The 13618-nt window shown below is 37.4% G+C and overlaps 1 long non-coding RNA gene across 1 annotated transcript in view; it reads right to left on the minus strand.

Annotated features, from left to right (window-relative positions):
• Positions 1–1167: 1167 nt before the first annotated feature.
• LOC140600262 (uncharacterized) overlaps positions 1168–13618 on the minus strand; it is a 62257-nt gene continuing 49806 nt past the window's right edge. Inside the window, exon 5 of the long non-coding RNA XR_012003480.1 lies at positions 1168–1671. This is a non-coding gene — a long non-coding RNA (uncharacterized lncRNA). The remainder of the gene's footprint in view (positions 1672–13618) is intronic.

The raw sequence follows: 13618 nt of genomic DNA on the forward strand, positions 1-13618 counted from the left end.
GATACAGCAATCACGTATCAATTATATTCCAGCTAAAAACGATTTTTCAGTTTTGGTAATTCTGAATTCGTTACCCAGCTATCTCTATCTCCTTCATTTTTTTTTCCTCTCTTTTTTTTTTTCACTATGGCCCTACCTAACTCATACTTGATTTTTTTAAAAAAAATTTAACAAAGGTCATAAGAACAATGGCCATATTTTTCCTGTAGCACAATGTGAAAGCACTTTTCTTTTACTCATTTTGCAAGGCCATATCGAATTACATGGAATTGGCAAAAATCAACATGATTTCATGAAGAGCAAATCCTGCCAAACTAATTTCTTTTCTTTTCTTTTCTTTTTTCCTAACCAACTGCAGAACCTGACAGATGGTATAGTAATGATTACCTCTACAAAACATCATCTGTGTCTACTTACTGGTATATATATCATGTGTGTTTAAACATAGTGTGGTGCTCAAGTCTGAGGTGGAATCATGAAAGGAATGCTTCCTTTCCCTCATTGCACTCTTGAATGCTGATCTCAGCATAAAGGCGTAAATGAGACTGGAATCGGTTATTGAGTGTGCCGAGTACACACAGACCATATATCATCCCTTGCCTCCAGAGAACCAGGAAAGTGGAATTCCACCTGGCTTAGAAATCAAGTGACTTGGTGCTACCAGGATTTCTCTTTACTGTAAACAACATAATATCCCTGTACTTCTGTATGAAAGGACCCCCTCTTGACAGTACTACCAAAAAAATCTGGCCATTAAGAAGAGGTGAAGAAATTAAAATTCACCCCCAAATTCCTCTATATTTCAAGAATAAACTTTTAGTAACCCCTGATGCTTCCTGAACATGTGAGAAGCACCATCCACATGCTACAATGTCAATCCTAAAATTATCCAGTGTGTTGTGTTCAATATTAGACTTCCTGCTAAGTTTCTTTTGTCCATTTAGTGAATATGCATTTTGAGTATTTATTATCCCCTAGGCACTAAGGATACAAAGATGAATAAGATGTTTCTTTATGACATATGAACCTTCAGGGACCCTACAGTCAGCTAGGAAGTAGAGACAACTGTCATTCTAAAACAATGCAATGTGTGATATGTGCCATTCGAAGGAGAAAAAAAGGTTCAGTTTTAATGTTAAGTCAGAGGGATGACACTTCAGCCAGGCCTTGAATGAAAAGCAGACATTTAATGGGGAGAGGAGGAGGTGGGAAAACACAGAAGCAACTCATCAAACTTCAGAGGAGCATGGTGTGTTTGGGGAGTCACGAATAGCTTCATGTAGCTAAAAAACTTACTTTCCCAGGGGTCGAGAATGGTGGGAATTGAAAATTGAAGTCATATTGTAAAGAAAGCGAAATATTACACTAAAGAACTGGCCTTTATCCTATAGGCAATAGGGTTCAATTGCAGCTTTCAAAAAAAAATCAAGGGAATGATATTAGATTTCTCCTTTAAGAGGAAAATTCTAGCAGCACTGTAGTGGGAGCATTGGAAAGAGGCAAGACTGCAGGCAGAGAATCCAGACAGGAGTTCCTCCTACTAAAGTTTTACAGATTCCACTTATGCTGCTTTTGTTTGTTTCGAGTTTAATATTGACTTTCTTGAATGTTGTTGATAGACAGGATGTGATGAGCACGATCACCAATCCAGCAACTTGTTCATGTTGCCCTCTATTGGCAGAAAGGAAAGAAATTACTGTCTAGGGCATTCTTTCATATTTCAGTAGCTATTGGTATTTCAGTTTCTATTGCAACCGTGTGCCAGTAACTGTGCTAAGAATAGAAGATTAAAAAAAAAAAAAACTCTCAGGGCACCCAGGTGGCTCAGTGCTTGAGCATCTGCCCTTGACTCAGGTCATGATCCCAGGGTCCTGGGATCGAGTCCCGCAGCAGGGTCCCCATGGGGAGCCTGCTTCTTCCTCTGCCTCTCTCTGTGTGTGTTGCTCATGAATAAGTAAATAAAATATTTTTTAATAAAAATTAAAAAGGACTTAAGAAATTCATAATGTAAGAATAAAAATAAAATGAAATTACCATTTATATAGTGGTCCCAATGCATAAATAATATTAAAATGTGTTATACAAAACACACAAATAGCTAATTCAAATCTGTATCTTGAGTATTTATTATACTTACTAATATACTCAATATTAATAACATTAACAAAAACTATAACTTACATTTATTTGGGTTAACTTGTAAGCATATGTCTTCACTGTAGGAAAGTCAGATAGTACAGATAATAAAAAAGAGAAAGGAAAAAAGCTGGAAAGAAATTCCACTCACAGTCTCAACTACCTAGATGCCTCCAAGCACACATGAGATCATATAGACAATATATATTATTCTTTTTTTCTCACCAAATAAGATACCAGGGCTATATTTACACATCAATAAAAAAACTTTTAGAATATAATTAAATGAGATGGAAACCGATTAAAATCTTTTCCAGCTTTCTTCAGATATTACTGACATATGATGACACATGTAAGTTTAAAGTGCACAATGTGATGATTTGATACATATACATACAGCAAAACAGTTACCACAATATGGTTGATATACCTCCATCTCCTCACGTAATTACCATTCTTTTCTGTAGGGTGATAACATTTAAGGTCTACTCTCTTAAAACTTACAGGTATATAGTAAAATGTTGTTGATTATAGACACCATTATGTTACATCTCCAGAGCTTATTTATCTTATAGAGGTAAACTGGTATCTTTTGACTAACATTGCCCCATTTCCCACACTCCCCAGTCATTGGCAACCACCATTCTATTCACTATTTCCCAACAGATTTTTAGATTTCACATGTAAGTAAGAACATACAGTATTTGTCTTTGTCTGACTTATTTTGCTTAGTATAATACCCCCAAGGTATTGTTGTCACGAGAGGCAGGATTTCTGTCTTTTTTGTGGCTTACTATTATTCCATTGTTTAATCATTTGTGTCATCAGTGGACATTTAGGTTACTTACATGTCTTCAAAATTGTGAATAATGCTTCAATCAACATGGGAGTATAGGTATCTCTCGTGATCCTGATTCCATTTCTTTTAGATATATACCCAGAAGTGGCTTTGCTAGATTGTATAGCAGTTTTATTTTCAAAATTTTAACAAATATTTATTTATTTGAGAGAATTAGAAAGAGAGAGCATGCGTGCAGGGGAGAGGGGAAAAGGAAGGGGGAGAGACTCAGTACCGAGCATGGAGCCCAATGCAGGGCTTAAACTCACGACCCTGAGATGGTGACCTGAGTCAAAGCCATGAATTTATGGCCCAACTGACTGTGCCACCCAGGCACCCCTTATTTTCAATTTCTTGAGGAACCTCCACACTGTTTTCCATAGTAGCTGCACCAGTTTACATTCCCACCACCAGCACACAGGGGTTCCAATTCCTCCACATTCTTGCTAACATTTGTTACCTCTTGTCTTTTTGATAATAGCCTTTCTAACATGTGTGAGGTGATCGATCATTGTGATTTTGACTTGTATTTTCCTGATGATTAGTGATGTTGAACATCTTTTCATTTACCTATTGGACATTTGTATGTCTTCTTTGCAAAATTTTCTATTTGGTCCTCTGCCAATATTTTAATCAGATTGGCTTTGTTTTGTTTTGTGTTTTTTTTTTTTTTTTTTTTTTTTGCTATTGAGTTGTATGAACTCCTTATATATTTTAGATATTAACTTCTTATCAGATATAGGGTTTGCAAATATTTTCCCCCATTCTGTAGGTTGTCTTTTTATTTTGCTGAGAACTTCTTTTGCTATGCAGAAGCTTTTTAGTCTGTGTAAGTTCCACTTTATCTTTGCTTTTCTTGCTTGCACTTTTAGTGTCCTATCCTAAAAACCATTGCCAAAACCAAAGTCAAGGAACCTTTTCCTTATGTTTTTTCCTCTAGTTTTATAGTTTCAGGTATTACATTTAAATCTATTTCAAGTTAATTTTTATGAGTAGTAAGAGAGAGGTCTAGTTTCACTTCTTTCATGTGAATATCCAGTTTTCCTAAAACCTTTTATTGAAGAAACTATCTTTTACCATTGAGGATTCTTGGTCACCTTGATAAATATTAGTTGAGCACATATGTATGTGTTTATTTCTGGACCCTGCCTGTGTTCCATTGGTCTATGTGTCTGTTCTTATGCCAGGACCACGCTGTTTTGATTATTGTAACTTTGTGATAAAGTTTGAAATTAGGTATTGTGATGCCTCTAGCTTTGTTCTTTTTTCTTAAGATTACTTTGAATATTTGGGGTCTTTTGTGGTTCCATATGAATTTTAAGATGATTTTTTTCGGGATCCCTGGGTGGCGCAGCGGTTTGGCACCTGCCTTTGGCCCAGGGCGCGATCCTGGAGACCCGGGATCGAATCCCAGATCGGGCTCCCGGTGCATGGAGCCTGCTTCTCCCTCTGCCTGTGTCTCTGCCTCTATTTCTCTCTCTCTCTGTGACTATCATAAATAAATAAAAATTTTTAAAAAAAGATGATTTTTTTCTATTTCTGTGAAAAATGCCATTGGAATTATTATAAGGATTATATTGAATCTGTAGATCACTCTGGGTAGTATGGACATTCTAACAGGAGTAATTCATTTTTTTAAGATTTTATTTTTAAATAATATCCACACCCAACATGGGGCTCAAATCCACAAACCTAAGATCATAGGTTGCATGATCTACTGACTGAGCCAGCCAGGCACCCCAATAGTAATTCTTCTAATCCATGAACAGGAAATGGTCTTGCCACTTGTCTTCTTCAACTTCTTTCATCAATATCTTATGGTTTTAAGTGCACAGATCTTTTACCTCTTGGTTAAATTTATTCCTAGATATTTTATTGTCTTTGATGCCATTGTAAATGATATTGTTTTCTTAATTTCTGTTTCAGATAGTCTTTGTTAGTTTATAAAAGTGTAACAGATATTTGTATGTTGAGTTTGTATAATCCAACTTTACTGAATTTATTAGTTCTAAGATGGTTTTGATGGATTCTTTAGGATTTTCTATTTAAAGATTATGTCATCTGCGAATAGAGACAGTTTTACTTCTCCCTTTCTGTTTCAGATGCCTTTTAGCTCTTTTTCTTGCCTAATAGCTCTGGATAGGACTTCCAGTACTGTGATGAATAAGTGATGAGAGTGGGCAGCCTTGTCTTTTCCTGATCTTAGAGTTTTTTAATTTTTCACCATTGAGTATAATGCTAGCTCTGGCTTGTCATATATGGTTTTTATTATGTTGAGGTGTGTTTTTCTTTTTTTTTAAGATTTATTTATTTATTTATTCATGAGAGACACAGAGAGACAAAGACAGAGACAGAGACAGAGACAGAGACAGAGATACAGGCAGAGGGAGAAGCAGGCTCCCTGCAGGGAGCACGATATGGGACTCGATCCCGGGTCTCTAGGATCACGCCCTGGGCTGAAGTCGGTGCTAAACCACTGAGCAACCCGAGCTGCCCAAAGGTGTGTTTTTCTATACCCAATTTGTTAAGAGTTTTTATCATGAAAGGATGTTGGATCTTGGGAAATGCATTTGCTGCATTTATTTAGATCATAATTTTTTAAAGATTTTTTAATGTAATCTGTACACTCAATGTAGGGCTTGAATCTACAACCCTGAGATCAAGAACTGCATACTCCACTGACTGAGCCAGCCAAGTGCCCCAAGATAATATTTTCTTTATCTTTCATTCCATTAATGTGGTGAATCACATTTATTGCTTTGCATATGTTAAGCCATCCTTGCATCCCAGTGAGAAATCACACTTGATCATGGTCTATGATCCTTTTAATTTTTTAAAAAAATTGTTATTGTGGCAAAACATGAATAACATAAAATTTATCATTTTAATTGCTTTAAAGTGTATAGGTCAGGGGCATTAAGTACATTCACATTGTTGTGCAAACAAAACTACTATGCATCTCCAGAATTTTTTCATCATTCCAAACTGAAACTCTGTACCCATTATATAATAACTCTCCATTCTCTCCCTGTGACACCCAGCTATGGGTAACCATTCTACTTTCTGCTTCTATGTAGTTGACTAATCCATGTACCTCATATAAATGGACTCATACAGTATCTGTCTTTTGCTCTGGTATATTTATTTCACTTAACATAAAGTCTTCAAAGTTTATTCATGGTATAGCATGTATCAGAACTATGTATCAGCAGCATGAAACCTCACTCTCTTGTCTCAATTTAGAACAAACTCTGAGGTAAAACTAACATCCCAGAGTTCCCCTGTGGGATAGGCTGAACCTACCCTCAGGGGACTTTGCCTGAGGTCATATCTTTGCTTGGCTTCTTGCCCTTCCTTATCCTGCTTCTCAAACTCCCATATTCTTTTCCCCAGGGAGCACTTTCTTAACAAATCACTTGCACTAGAATCCTCATCTCAGGATCTACTTCTGGGGTACCTGACCTGAGATATCAAGAAAAAACTCATACCCAGAATACTAAAAAAAAAAAAAAAAAAAAAAATATCTTTCAAAAAAAAAGGGAAAATGTAGACTACCTAATAGAGGACAAAAGACTTGAACAGATAGTTCATAAAAGAGCATATCCAGATGGTCAATAAACATATGAAAAGGTATTCCACTTTGTTCATCATCAGGGAAAATGTGAAATGAAATCACTGTAGTATGCCACTACACACCCACCTGAAAAGCTAAAACGAAATTACCAAGGATTAGTGAGGATGTGGAGCAAACACAGCTCTTATATTGCTGGTGGGAGTGTAAACTGATATTTTGGAAAACTGTTTAGCAGGAAAGACTAAAGCCAAATGTGCATATTCTATAATACAGTAATTTTACTCCTAAATAAATATCCAACGGATACGTGTGACTCTGTGTCCCAAAGGCATGTGCTGGAATGTTAATGCAGCACTATTTGTAATAGCTCCTAACTGGGAACTACCCAAATACCCAGCAACAGTTAAATGGATAGATAAGAGGTGCCTAGGTGGCTCAGTTGGTGTCAGACTAGTGATTTCGTCTCAAGTCATGATCTTATGGGTTGTGGGATAAGAGGTGCCTAGGTGGCTCAGTTGGTGTCAGACTAGTGATTTCGTCTCAAGTCATGATCTTATGGGTTGTGAGACGGAGCCCTGTGTTGGGCTCTGCGCTCAATGGGCGGGGGGGGGACGCTTGAAGATTCTATCCCTCTGCCCCTCCTCCTACTCTTTCTTTCTTTTTAAAGATTTTATTTATTTATTCACGAGAGACAGAGAGACAGAGAGACAGAGAGAGGCAGAGACACAGGCAGAGGGAGAAGCAGGCTCCATGCCTGGAGCCTGATGCGGGACTTGATCCCGGGACTCCAGGATCACGCCCTGAGCCGAAGGCAGGCGCTAAACCGCTGAGCCACCCAGGGATTCCCTACTTCTCTTTCTAAAACAAACAAATAAATCTTTAAAAACTGGATAAATAGCAAACTCCACAGCAACAAGAATGAACAATCTACACAGAACAGCATAGGTGATTCTCAGAATATAATGCCGAGTGAAAGAAGTCAGACACAAATGAGTGCATATTGTAAATTCCTGGTTACAAAGAACAAAAGTAGATGAAAATAATCTTTAGTCTGAGAAGTAGATACCTGCTAGTTACTATAGGTAGTGGGATCAGTAACGGAAAGGAAGCACAAGGCAACTTTTTGAGGCACTAATAATGTTTCATGACTTGGTTACTGGTCACCCTTGTGAGAGTTCAGTTTGTGAAAATTTATTGAGCTGTGCACTTTGATATGTGTATGTTTGTGTAAAAAGTTTTTCTAATGTATCTAATTTAAAAATAACTCCTCTTAGAATAATTGAATAAACTACTGTACAACAACCCAAAGGCATGGTATACAGCTATAAAAGAATGAGGAAGATCTCTATGAACCGGTATGGATTGATTTCAGGATAAAAATTTTAATGGGTTAAAAGTAAAGTGCAAAGGGGTATTTACCTTCATGTAAGAGAAACAGGGGGATCCCTGGGTGGCGCAGCGGTTTGGTGCCTGCCTTTGGCCCAAGGCACAATCTTGGAGACCCGGGATCGAATCCCACATCAGGCTCCCGGTGCATGGAGCCTGCTTCGCCCTCTGCCTATGTCTCTGCCTCTCTCTCTTTCTCTCTCTGTGACTATCATAAATAAATAAAAATTAAAAAAATTTTAAGAGAAACAGGAAAAGAAAATACATCCGTATCTGCTTATCTGTGGAAGGAGAAAGAGGACCAGGAGGAGGGACAGAAAAGGCAAAGAAAGGAAGGGGAATGGAAGCAAAGGGAAGGGATTGGGGAGAGGAAGAATGAACCAGAAACCAGTGAGGTTGGTTACCTACAGAGAGTGGGTGAGAGCAAAGTGGAAAGGATGGAGGAGGAGGAACAAGGTAGAAGGATCTGGGGGAGGGGGAAAAGGATCTAGAGGGTACTGATACTTTCAGAGGTAAACTTCTTTGTATAGCTCTGACTTTTAGAACCATGTTAATGTCTCACATACGCAAAAAATAAAATTTAATTAAATCAGGATGTGAGAGGCACCAAAATGGAATATAAATAGTAACAAATGAACCCAACTATATTACCAAAGAATAACCTAATCACATTGAAGGAGAGGATAGGGCAGCCCAGGTGGCTCAGCGGTTCAGCACCGCCTTCAGCCCAGGGCTTGATCTGGAGACGCGGGATCAAGTCCCATGTTGGGCTCCCTGCATGGGACCTGCTTCTCCCTCTGCCTGTGTCTCTGCCTCTCTCTCTCTCTCTCTCTCTCTCTGTGTGTGTGTTTCTCATGAATAAATAAATAAAATCTTAAAAAAAAAAAAGAATGAGGACAGACAAGAACTCATTCAGGTACGTTTCGATGTCAAGATTTTGACTACATATTCTCAGGCAGTGTGACAAATTAAGGCCTATGGACACATCCGGTCCACTGACTACTTTTGCAAATTGTTTTATTAGACATAATCATGCTTATTCATTTATATGTTGTCTATAGCTGCTTTTGCAGTACAATTTCAGGGTTAAGGAGTTGCAACGGCGATGGTATGACACCCAAAACTGAAATTATTTCCTCTGTGGCTTTTTATCCTTTTTATATGTATATTTTTATTGCAGTTCGATCTGCCAACATATAGCATAACACCCAGTGCTCATCCCATCAAGTGTCCCTCTCAGTGCCTGTCACCCAGTCACCCCAACCCCCTGCCCACCTCCCCTTTCCACCACCCCTTGTTTGTTTCCCAGAGTTAGGAGTCTGTCATGTTTTGTCACCCTCTGATTTTTCCCACTCATTTTCTCTCCTTTCCCCTATAATCCCTTTCACTATTTCTTATATTCCCTGTATGAGTGAAACCATATGATTGTCCTTCTTCTATTGACTTACTTCACTCAGCATAATACTACCCTCCAGTTCCATCCACGTCAAAGCAAATGGTGGGCATTCGTCCTTTCTAATGGCTGAGTAATAGTCCATTGTATATATAGACACTCTGTGGCCCTTTAGAGAAAAAGTTTTCATCTGCATGAAGGCTAAAAAGAAAAAGAACTATGCATGAATATTGTGCTATAGTTAATAATTTTGTTTTTCACAAGGGAATGAATTAGAAATTCTGAAACTACTTTATGTCTATTACAAGATTAAGCCAATAAGTAAACATATTGTGAATACTGAGAGCAAGATTTTATATAGTAATGATGTCAACTTATTCTTAATCTATTATTTTAACAAAAATTTTAAAGGAATTTCTTTTTCTCTTACCTTTTAGCATGGAAAATTTCAAATACAGAGAAATTAATATAATAGACCCATGACACACAGTTCAATAGGTATCACTATCTTGCTGATCTTGTGTTATCTATTTACATCCTACCCCTGTTTTTTCTGCTTTTGGCGAGTGTATTTTAAAGCAAATTTTAGGGGCACCTAGGTGGCTCAGACAGTTAAGCATCTGCCTTTGGCTCAGGTCATGATCTCAGGGTCCTGGGATTGAGCCCCGTGTTGGGCTCTTGCTCAGCGGGGAGCCTGCTTCTACCTCTTCCTCTGCACCTTTCACCCCACTTGTGCTCTCTCTTGCTCTATCTCAAATAAATAAATAAAATCTTAAAAAAAAATAAAGCAAATCTTAGATATGTCACTCACCCATAAAAATACTTCCAGTATGCACATTTATAAGGACCTTTTTCCATGGGAACTTTTAAAATCTTCAAAAATGATGTTTAAATGTTCTGAATGATTAATCAACAACATTTAAAAAAAAAGAAAATATGAGGGAAACTTTCCCTCCAGATAATGAAAATGTATTAATTTTTTTTAGACGTCAAGGAAGGGTAAAGGGAGAGGGAGAGAGAGACAGAGAATTTCAAGCCGGTTCCACGCTCAGTGCAGTGCCCCACAGGGGGCCTGATCTCACAATCCTGAGATCATGACCTGAGCCAAAATCAGGAGTCAGATGCTTAACTGACTGAGCCACTCAGGTGCCCCCAAAATGTATTATATCTTAAAGCTACAGTAATTAAGACTATATTTGTCCAGAAGAAACAATTTCTTATACTGTTAATAGGTGTGAATTGGTACAATTTTTCTGGAGAGCATTTTGGCCATATGAATTAAAAGTCTTTAAAATGAATACCCTTTTATGCTAAGTGAAGTAAGTCAGAGAAAAGCAAAAACTGTATGGTTTCACTCATATGTGGTATTTAAGAAAAAAATGACAAGTGAATAAAGAAAAAGAGACAAACACAAAAACAGTCTCTTAACTATAGAGAACAAACTGGAGGTTACTAGAGGGGTGGCTGGTGGGAGGATGGGTGGAATAAGTGAAGGGGATTAAGAGTATGCTTATCATAACGAGCACTCAGCAACACAGAATTTTTGAAACACTACATTGTACATCTAAAACTAATATAACACTGCATGTTAGCTGTATTGGAATTAAAAATTTTAAATGACTATAAAACATATACCTTTTTACTTTATGCAAATCACTCTTGCATGATTCAGAGAGAAAGAGAAAATAAATGTGGAGAAAGTCAATAATTGGTGAACTTAGGGTTCATTTGTACTATTCTTGTAATTTTTCTATAGATTTGACAATTTTCAACAAAGTTTTGGTTTTTATTATTTTTTCAAGATTGTATTTATTTATTTGAGAGAGAGAAAAGAAAGAGAGCACAGAGGAAGAGTGAAAGGGAGAAGCAGGCTCCACTCGGGGCTCGATCCCAGGACCTCAGGATCACAACCTGAGCCGAAGGCAGATGCTTAAACAACTGAGCCACCCAGGTGCCCCCAAAGTTTTGTTTTTTTAACGTGTGTCTATTTGACTTGCAAGTTCTAGGAATCTATTCAGAGAACTAAAGATACATATGAAGATAAATGTACAGTGAAGAATGTGGATGAATGTTCACAGCAAAGTTGTACATAATAGTGAAGAACTAAAAACAATCAAAAGATTTAAAAGCAGAGGCCTGTGAATCATTGGGGTACAGGTATATAATTAGGTACTGTGCAACCATTTGAAATCCTCTTGGAGAATGTGTGTATTGCCATGCAAAATGTGCATAAAGTATCATTTTGTTCGTTTGAACTCTGTTTACAAGGGACAGAAAATTATCTGAGCTACAGGCCAGTTATCTTCTGACTATCTGCTTCCAACCCGCTCTTCCTTAGTGTGTTTTTTGTCGCTGGGGCTGGGACCCTGAAAGCATGTCTTTCTGGTTCCTTCTTGATACCTTAATGTTTTCTTTTTATCTTTTCATCAATACCTAGTTACCAATTCTTTATATAACATTATTTCTGTAAACATAACTAGTGTGGTTTCTGCCTCTTGGCAGCTGGCCAAAGCCCAAAAGGAGAATGTACTCTAAGGATTGGATGAGTCTTGTAGATCCGAGAAGTACCTCAGAAGGAGCATGGGATATTAAAATCTTTTAGCAACGAGGAACCCAAGAAATGCCTTCTCATATCCTATCTTGGCTTTTCTGTTGAATAGTCATTTCTTTGCCTAGGAACTGTCTCTGCTGCTCAATTCACCAGTCAGGTTACAGCCATACTCCAGCTTTGAAGTTTTAGACTTGCCTTCACTCAAGTCAGTGGATCAGTCTGAAAAAGAATAGTGTGGCCTCAATTTCAAATTCCTGGTAGAAAACATCTGACGGAGCAGGTTTGGGTCAGATTTCTACCCACGATGTGATCATTTGTGACCAAGGAATGAAGTCATATGAGTAGAGATATGGTTGTCTAGGCCCCATCTTCAAGGAGAAGGAAGTTAAACTGGGTCCCTGTGAGATGAGCCAACACCCAAAAAGAACTAAATACAGTTGTTGAGTGGAAACAAAAAAGAACCACATATAATACAATCTCAGTTCTGTCAAACGGAACCAAGCTATCTATATACAAAATGTCTGCTACTAATACATATATCAGCAGAATCTGGAATGATATGGGTGAACAGGGAAAAATTTTTCTTGTTTTTGAACTTTTCATTATGAAACTATTTCAGACTTACAAAAGAGTCGTAAAAATAGTACAAGGAATTCCTGTATACCCTTAATTCCACTTCCCCAAATGTTAAATGTTGCATAAACACATTAAAAAGGATCAGAACTGAGAAAATAAGACTACAAACTACCACAAACTAATCTACAGACCATGTTCAGGTTTTGCCAACTGTCCACTGATGTCCTCCTTTCCTTGAATCAGGAGGCAACAACTGTGAATCACACAATATATTTGGTTGTCACATCTCCTCAGTCTCTGTTCTGGGATAGTTTCTCAATTTTCCTTTGCCTGCCGTGCCCTTGACACTTTTTCTCTTTGCCACTAATACATATTTTCTGAGGAGATACTTTGACATTGTGTAAAAATTCCATTTCTCTCTACTTCAGCTCACCAATTTTAGCATCCATTAATGATTCTTGCCTGAAACAAAGTTTACTATGTGTTTAGCACATGGTGATTTCTTCTTTCCATCATTTCTTCAACATTTATTTCTTGAAATTCTACTGTAATGAAGAGCTTTCCCTACTCCAATTGTTTTTCTTCAATTTTTTATGATACAGTCTATGGCCATTATTTTTATTCCATGGGTTGTAATATGTTATCATTATTTATTTTGTTGCTTAAACTGATGTAAGCATGATTTGATATACATATACATTGTCAAATAATGGATTATCACAATTAAGTCAATAAATACATACATTACTTCACATAATTATTTTTTTTTTGTCCGTGTGGTGAGAATGCTTAAGATCTATAGATCTGGCAAATTTCAAGCATACGACACAGTAATGTTAATTATAGTCACCAAGCTGTATATTGGATCCCCAGGACTTAAGTAAATAAAGTAAAACTGTTCTTCTTGCCCTCTTCACTGTGTCTATTCTCAGATTTTTTTTGTTCCGGTGGTGTGCTGGAACTTCTCCAGTGGACTGCCAGACACGCACAAAGGAATTCTCACCTGTGAATGATTGTCAAAACTGATTCTGTGGTGGGACAACAGTAGAAAACTCCTATTTCACTTGATACTTTTTATTGCAATCTGACGTCATAGGGGTCATTCCTTCCAGCCTTCTTTCTTTTCTTATTTATAATTCCTTCTGATGCTGCAAATACTAATAA

Source organism: Canis lupus, chromosome 11 (assembly GCF_048164855.1).
Source record: "Canis lupus baileyi chromosome 11, mCanLup2.hap1, whole genome shotgun sequence".
NCBI lineage: Eukaryota > Metazoa > Chordata > Mammalia > Carnivora > Canidae > Canis > Canis lupus.